This window comes from Arachis ipaensis, chromosome B07, assembly GCF_000816755.2.
Source record: "Arachis ipaensis cultivar K30076 chromosome B07, Araip1.1, whole genome shotgun sequence".
Taxonomy (NCBI): domain Eukaryota; kingdom Viridiplantae; phylum Streptophyta; class Magnoliopsida; order Fabales; family Fabaceae; genus Arachis; species Arachis ipaensis.
This window is the reverse complement of record NC_029791.2, coordinates 105013743-105020919: the sequence shown is the minus strand read 5'-3', so window position 1 is coordinate 105020919 and position 7177 is coordinate 105013743. Positions and strand designations below refer to the sequence as shown.

Genomic DNA, 7177 nt, shown 5'->3' with positions numbered 1-7177 from the left:
TATGATTTAAGATTTAAAATTTAAAGAAAATAAAATATTTTTTAAAAAATAATTAATATTAACTGAAAAGTTGGTTGTTTTGTATTACTCATAATTTTTTTTTATGAGAACCATTTATCATATATAATTGGCCGTGTTAATTACAATTAAGGTTAACTTGAATGCAAATTAAAGTAACTAGGTCACGCCAGGTTCATATAATGAAAGATATATGAATAGCAGCATGCAGAGTCAATTAATTATGCATTATTAGTAGGTAATAATAATGTTGTGTGAAGCACATAATATCCTCTGACTGTAAATGACACCAATATGTTGGATTGTTGGTTGGTTTAAGAAGTTTGCATGACACAATCTAAAAAGCGATGATTAAATTGCTGAAAAAAAGAGGAAATTAATATATCAGAGAAATGGCGCTATTACTCCTCATGCCCCATCACATGATGCTAAATAGCTGCTTTTCTGGTTGCATTCATTGCATGGTTCCCATAAATATATTAGCATGTGCACTTTATTAATTGGTCACTCATGTTTAGTCATCTTCAAATTGGGATGAATGATAATTGATTATTGATAATAGAAGAACCAGATTAACATTATAGGTTAGTTCATATACATATTTGTGTAAAGCATAAAAGTTGAATGATCGTGGTGGGTAAATGCTTTGATTGAAAATGTTACCTTACCGTATGAGAGTTGCAAAACAAAATGCTAAATCGTAATCATGCTTAACTTGTATCTTTTTTTTATGGGTACATTAATAAAAGGAAACGCCCCAAGAGATGAACGAACCTTTCTAGGATGACAGAGATTTGAAATACGATATATAAGAAGTGATGGCTAAACTCTAAAGTAACGGCTGGCTAACATGTTTGAAATACGATATATAAGAAGTGATGGCTAAACTCTTAAAGTAATGGCTGGCTAACATGTTTGAATTACGATATATAAGACCACGACTGTGGTGGTTAGGCTTGAAGTGGTTATACTTATAATGACTAAGGATTGACCAACTAATAAAGAATTGACATGTGTCATGACAAATATCTAAAAAAATTAGAAAAAAATCCAAAAATTAAGCTAAAAATATATAAAACTATAAAAAATTTCATCTAAAACCCAAAAAAAGAAACATCTAAAATATTTAGAGCATGGCATCCTTCTTTCTTATTGGCAGTTTTGTCGCGACTCTCGTCGGGGCAACAACACGACGTTAATGCAGCAAACATGTGGCAGTCTTAGCTTCACTTGTATGAGGCGGCGTCTCCATGGCGTGGCGCGCAACCTCGTTAGTGTGATGTGCTACCTTGTTCTGCTTTCGACTAACTGTCAATGCGTAGATGGCGTGTCTTCGGTAGCTTAACGGCTACAACTATTAAGCGAGGGAGAGTGACAACTCTCTTAAGTGTTGTTTTAAATTTTAATTTTTTTGTTTTAATTTTTAAATTTTAAAAATTTTCTCCCTAGTTGGCTGCACCACTAATTGGTCCCCTATACTTTTTCAAAAGAAATTCTCATTCTTTCCAAAGTGATAAAAAAAAACTTCCTTCTCTTGAAAACTTTTCTCTAAGAGGCCTCAATATTTTCTTTGTCTGTATTACATAATTTTGGTTCGGTTGTGTCCTCCTCATACCTAGAATTCTATTCGGTCATGGTCGGCCAGTGCCTTGAAAAGTTGGAGCTCCTTTCACCTTCGCTTTCCATTTCCATAGACCAGATCCCTAAGGGAAACAAATCAAGATTCGAGCTTTAACAATCCAGTATATATTAGCTATCGAAAATATTATCCCTATAACATTCTTACTACCAGAATGTCACACTTCTGGCTGTGCCACTCTGATAGTTAGGATATTACGACGACTTCTATACTTAATAATAAAATAGGAGTCTTTGACTCGAATACCGGATCACTATTTTTTTGAGAAACTGAAAGTTTCTTTGATTTTTTTTATTAAGTAATCATAAAATTCTTTTCTTATTTCTATGGTTTCTTTTTTAGAATATCTAGTAAAATACCATTTTCTTAATCCTGTATTACACTCTGTATTAAAATCTTTGTTAATCCGCATTTTTACACAGAATCTCTGTTTTAATAGTGGCATAATTTTTTTGGACTGAATTCCATATACCAAAATGATATTTAACTATTTGGTCTTTTGATGAGTTTGGAAGAATATTCCTCCGTACCCTAGTTCTGAGGCATCCGTCTCGACGATTAGACTTGCCTTAGAGTCTGGTATATACTCAAACAAGGAATTTTTTAACTATAGTTTTAATCTTTTAAACTATTTTGGACATATCTTCTGTCCAATGAGGAGGTTGTTTCCTTAATCTTTTATATAAAGATTCACATAAAGTTCTTATTCTTGGTAAAAACTCAGCTACGTAATTAAGACATCCTAAGAATCTTTGTAGTTATTTTTTGTCAATAATTTTATCCAAAAATTTTTCTGCAAATTCAACAAATCTCTTAATTGGAGTAATCGTTCCTTGAAAAATTTCATACCCTAAAATCCTTACTCTTGTTATGAATATTTTCATTTTCTTTTTAGATAAGACAAAACAGTTTTCTTTTGTAATATTAATGAATTTTTCTAGGTGTTGAATATGTTGGTTTATTCCTTTAGAGTATACAAGTACGTCGTCTAAATAAACTACAGTAAAATCTATATATGAGTAAAAAATATTATTCATAATTTCTTGAATTTTACTTGATACATTTTTTAATCCTTAGGGTATTATATTCCATTCATAATGTCCAAAGGGTACTATAAAAGCTATTTTATATCTATCTTCTTCTTTTATTGATATTTGATAATATCCAGATTTTAAATCAAATTTAGAAAAGATAGTAGCATTACTTAATCTTTTAATTAAGTTATTTTTGTTGGGTAGGGGATATCTTATCTATTTTAAGACTTTATTTAGAGGCATGTAATTAATTATTAACCTTGGAGCTCCTCTTTCGATTTTTGAAACTTTCATTACATAAAATCCTATATAGCTTCAAGGAGACTTTGATAGTCTGATTAGTCCTTTGTCTAAGTATTTTTGGATTTCTTTTTTACAAAATGCCAAGAATTCTTTGTTCATTTGGATTGATTTTACTTTAGTGGAGAAATCTTTCTCATCAAAATCATCTTCATATGGTAAGGATACTTCATGTAATTTCCTAAAATGAAAAGCTTTTGGATTTAGGCTGCACAAATCTTTTTTTATCCGATATTCTAACTCTTTTATTATGGTTTGAATTTTTTAGTTTTCTAATTGCTGTTCTATTCTCTCATATACAATTTCTTGGTTCAGAAAATTAACCTGTTTCTTTTTTCTTTCTATTATATTAAGTTGGGAGATAACAACTTGTTGTAGTAAATTTAGTTCTCTTCTCTTGAGTTTTTGTATAAATTCAAATAGAATGGGCTAGTTTGGTATACAATAGGTGGTTACTCCATCTACATCTACCCTAAAAGACATAGTAAAACAGTGAAGTAATTTTCTAATATGACTTGTTGGGATATTCTTTTTGCCAAAAAAAAAAGTAGTCGAAAAACATACTTTTTTTTTACAGATTTTTGCTTTAGAAGTCTTATAGTTTATAGTCATTCTATCATTTTCTGCTTTGACAATAGTTTCAGTTACTTTTTCATAGTACTTTATAGGTATTAATCCTTCTTGTATACAGTTTACATCTGCCCCTGAGTCTACCATAGTTATAAACTCAAATTTCTCTTTTCCAATCTTTATTACTATAGGAGTATACCATTTCTGGTTAATTAATAATGTTAGTTCATTAATGTAATTTTATGGGGTTATGATTTCTTCTTCTTCTTCCTCTATTAATTCTAATTATTCTTTTTCCTTTTGTAACTTTACTATTTTTCTCCTTCTAACTTCAGTATTCTATAGTCAAAAGATATATTCTGTTGTTTTAATTCAGAAATTTCAAATTTTAACATTTTTATTTCTTCTTGTAAGTGTCTTATAGAAGTCTTTTTTTTAAGAGTTCTAAACCTGTTATATATTTTTTTAATTTCTACTGGCCTTATTTTTCTTTGACTTTTTTTTCTTTTTTAATCTAATCACTTAATTGGAATATGAACTCATATTTTAAGGAAGAATCTTCTAATTTATCAATTATAGATATTAAAGTGCTTGTTTGTTCTCTAGTTAATATATTGATTGACTTTTCTTGAGTTCTCGTAATTATATTTAAAGATTTTATACAATTATCACAGTTACATATTCCTAGTCCCAAACACGAGTCTTCTTCTTCTAATTCAGAAGAACCTGAAGAAAATAGTATATCTAACTATTGTATAAAATTACCTGAATCATCAGAAAAATATTCTTTTTCTGTTTCGATTTCTAATTCACTATTAATTAGTATAGCAGCTAAAGCTTTCCTTACTTCTTCATTACTAATTTTGTTTATTTTTTCTTCTATTTTGCAGTTATTAGCATAATGATCTGATTTTTTATATTTCCACAGATTATGTGTTTCTTGTCATCTTTTTTACTATTCTATTTTTTATTTTTTCTGTAATTTTTTTGGGCTTATTTTTCGTATAAGGTTCTCTAGATTGATATCTATACCTGTTCCCATAATTCTTTATATTTCTTTTCTTAATGATTCTATTTTGGTTGCTAGGTACCTTTTTAGTTGTAATGCCATATTGTTGATAATAGTTTCCTAATTCTCACTTACTACTCGTATTTTCTTTTCTTATTTTTTCTTGTAATCTGGTGTCAGTACATATTTCTACTCTAGTTTGTACTACTATGTTATGTATTTGGCCAAAAGTTAGACCTTCATATGTTATTTGAGTACCAAATAGAGATTGTAGCTTTTTTAAACTTTTTCTGAAAAGAGTTTGGGTAAGGCTTCTATAAATCTTTCTTTTCAAAAAAGGGCGGTTGCATCATCTCTCATCATAACTTTAGAGATAAAAACGTCTTTATACCACCTGTAGTCAGACAAAGTGGGACATCTTAAGTTTATTAGTTGGGTTCATATCCTGTCTTTAAAAATATTTGGGTCTTCTAATTTTTTTTTTTATAATTGTAAAGATTAAGGTTGCTGTGGTGTCTTGTGTTTAGTCTTCTGGTTTTATACTACTTAAAATTAAATATTTTTCTGGTTAGGTTAGAAAGTTATCCCACCATCTTTTTAATTGTCCCGTGAACCTTTGGGTGATTATGACTACTGCTTCTCTATCACTAGCTCGTTTTGCCTTATAAGCGATTGCTGCCATAGTCATATTACATATTAGATCTAGAATAGCTTGTTCATCTTGAATAATAATTTCTTAGTTTCGGATATTGATTCTTATGTGTCATCTTATTAATTTCTATTGTATTAATAGTTATTTTTTCTTGACTTATAGACTTAAGTTTTTTCTTTAGCTCATCAATGTCAACTTCCACGTTTGTTCTTAGTTTAACTACATCTGGACTTTAAAACTTATATATAGGTTTTTCTATGGACTTAATTTGTTCATGTTTATGTTCAATTCTCTCTAACTGATTTTTCATAATATCTAGGACTGTATTAGTGTAGTTAAGCTGTTGATGAATTTTTTTAATGTCTCTTTTGTCTATACTTCCTTCTATTCTGCTATCTTTATATTGAGCAGATTCTAGTTCTAAATTGTGTGCTACCTGTAGTTTTATAGTTTCTTTCGGTGGATATTGAGATTCTACCATTTGTCATGTGCTAGTTTTTCAAATAGTGGTCGTCTTACTTAAAGGACAAAATTCATTTTTGAAATCTTAAAAGTAATTTTTGAACCAGTCAAAGAAGTAATTTTTGCCCTATGACCGATAATATCATCTGTCGATTATATAGCCAAACCCGACATGTCTGGTAGCAAATCTTGGATAAAAACACCACCTCACAGAGCAAGTGAGACTAAGCCACAACCCTTGCATACTGTCCGTTTAATACGAAGCAAGTGGAATGAACCACTACTACTACATACTACCCAGGCGGGTGTTTAGGGACTCAACCCGGAGCAAGTGGGACGAACCACCACCCTTGCTACTGCTCAGGTATCTCAATTACTAACCCGGAGTAAGTGTGACGAACCACAACAGTTGGGTACTTCCCAGGAAGCTCAAGTATCAAAATCTCTTTTAAAAACAATTCAAATCCATTTCTCTTTCATAAAACTCCTTTTCACCAAATCAAAAGTCTCAAATTTTATAAAAAAAATTTCGGCAGTACCTCTTCTAAAACATGGACTTTGCCAACCTTCAAGGGTCCCAACCAAATCATTTCTCAACCTTTTCCAATGGGTTCAAAACCAAATCATTTCCCAATCAAACAAAATTCAAACTTCTGAACATAAAATCATTTTCGATATCAAACCAATTTAAAATAAAACCGCTTCCAAAATCAAATCATTTTCATATCTCAAATCATTTCCAATTCTCAAAATCATTTCCAATAAATCAACAAAAATAATTCCAATATCTCAAATCATTTCCAATGCCGATTCATTTTCAATATCAAGTTAACTCCAAAACTAAGAAAATCACTTTTCATAATATTCAATCAAATCAACTTTCTAAATCAATTTCTTTTCAACAACCACACGCCAACCCAAACAAATCATTAATCAATAATTCAATCAAGCAAACAATTTCATTTATCCAAAGTAATTCAATTCAATCCTTAAAACTCACGTAATCATAAAAGATATTTTTCATATTAATATCGACTTGTAACAATTTTTTGAAAGTAAAATGAGTTTAAGAAAAGCGCCACTACCTCGAATAGTCGAAACCCATACACCAAACGCATCAAAGAAACCCTTTTCTCTCGGTCCGCCACAACGATAGCCACAAACACAGCTCCATACCACTTCTGCAACAACAACAGCAACTCTAATCGCAACATGCAACTTCAAAAACTCAACCCTAAGGCATCAACGTTGCGAAATCCTTAATAACTTAGAAATAGCAACGGTAACGATTTTGGGGCAAGAAAACTCACTATACTTAGAGAAGAACCAAAGATCAGAGTAACAGTGTTTTGGTGACCTGCGATGGTTTACCTTTGAAAAAGTCCAACAGTAAAAGTGACGTAAATTTAAATCACGAATGCCTTCCCCCTCGTTCGAACCCTCACCACCATCACCCCCATCTCTCTCTCTCTCTCTCTCTCTCTCTCTCTCTC

The 7177-nt window shown here is 30.7% G+C and overlaps 1 pseudogene; it reads right to left on the bottom strand.

Moving 5' to 3' along the window:
- The window catches only part of LOC107607560, a 15635-nt pseudogene that overhangs the window by 7687 nt on the left and 771 nt on the right, over positions 1-7177 (bottom strand).